This window comes from Urocitellus parryii, chromosome 1 (genome assembly GCF_045843805.1).
Source record: "Urocitellus parryii isolate mUroPar1 chromosome 1, mUroPar1.hap1, whole genome shotgun sequence".
NCBI lineage: Eukaryota > Metazoa > Chordata > Mammalia > Rodentia > Sciuridae > Urocitellus > Urocitellus parryii.
In genome coordinates this window covers 217960342-217962351 of record NC_135531.1, presented here as the reverse complement: position 1 = coordinate 217962351, position 2010 = coordinate 217960342, and positions in this window count along the sequence as shown.

Sequence of the window (2010 nt, the reverse complement as noted above, 5' to 3'; positions counted from 1 at the left end):
TTTTTATTTTTCTTAATTTCTATGTTGGTTTGTTTTCTATACTCTCTCTATTGTCTTCCCATATACTTGTCTCCCCAAAATGACTTTATCTCTTTTCTCCTGCTACTAACCAACTTCTTTAGATTCCTCTTTCATACTTCCTAAGATCTAATAACTCTATATCCTCACCTCCTACCCCTCAACATCTCATCCTATACCTCACACCCAGTTCTTTGTCCACCATCAGAAACTGTAGGCCCTTTGCAAACCTACTATTTATATTATAGATAATAATTGAACTCTCCATTTCTGTATACTGTGACAAAACTGTAAACATCTTAATATCAGCTATTTGGTTTAAGGCTATATATTGTTTGTATTAGGGCCTGTTAATATTGCTCTGCCCCTTAAAGGACAGGTATTGGAACCCTGCAGGGACACTATAAACCTATAGGGTAAAAACTATAATGCCTCAGATACACAGTGCTAGAAGGGAAGACACACAAACAACATGAAAAAACAAGGGAAGAAAGTACTCCAAACAAACCAAGATACTGCATTATTAGAATTGATGGCCAGCACAACAGAAGAAATGACAGATAAGGAGTTCAGGATGTACATAGTTGAAATGTTCTGTGAATTAAAGGGTGATATAAGAGAGTAAATACAGGCAGTAAAAGATCATTTTGATAAGAGCTACATAAACAAATACAGGAAGAAAAAAGATTACTTCAACAAGGAGATAGAGGTTCTGAAAACAAACAAACAAAAACATAAATCCTTGAAATGAAAGAAAGGATAAACCGAATTAAAAACTCATTAGAAATCACCACCAACAGATCACTTGGAAGACAAGATTTCAGACAATGAAGACAAAATATATAATCTTAAAAGGAATGTTGATCACACAGTGAAGATGGTAAGAAACCATGAGCAGAACACTCAGGAATTATAGGATAACATAAAAAGACAAATTTAAGAATTATTGGGGGTAGAGGAAGACATAGATTTCCAAATCAAAGAAATGAACAATTTATTCAATGAAATAATATCAGAAAGTTTTCCAAAGATGAAGAATGAATTGGAAAATCAAATTCAAGAGGCTTACAGGACACCAAATGTACAAAATTACAACAGATCCATACCATGGCACATTATAATGAAAATGCTAGCAGATAGAATAAGGAGTGAATTTGAAAAGCCACAACAGAAAGGAATCAGATTACATATAGGGGAAAACCAATTAGAATATCTGCAGATTTTTCAACCCAGATCCTGAAAGTTAAAAGATCCTGGAACAACATATATCAAGCTCTGAAAGAAAATGGATGCCAACCAAGAATCTTATATCCAGCAAAATTAAGCTTTAGATTTGATGACAAAATAAAAACCTTCTATGATAAACAAAATTTAAAAGAATTTACAACTAGAAAACCTGAACCATAGAATATCCTTAGAAAAATATTCCAAGAGGACGAAATGAAAAACAACAATGAAAATCAGCAAAGGGAGGTATTAAACTAAAGGAAAAACCAATCAAAGGAGAAACCAAGACAAGTTAAATACCAAGAATAAACAAACAAACAAAAATGCACAGGATTACAAATCATGTCTCAATAATAATCCTGATGTTAATAACCTAAACTCACCAATCAAAAGACATGGACTGGCAGATTGGATTTTTTAAAAAGACCCCAAAATTGCAGTCTTCAAGAGACTCATCTCATAGGAAAAGACATCCACAGACTGAAAGTGAAAGGTAGGAAAAAAACATACCACTCACAAGTACTTCGGAAACAAGCAGGGTTTTCAATATTTTTTTATCAAATAAAATAGACTTTAAGCCAAAGTTAATCAAAAGGGATAAAGAAGGACATTTTATTACTGCTTAGGGGAACTATCCATCAACCAAATATAACAATTACAAATATACATGCCCCCCAAAATGAAGCATCTATGTTCATCAAACAAAGTCTTGTCAAGTTCAAGAGTCTCATAGACCACAACACAATAATTCTGGGTGACTTTAAT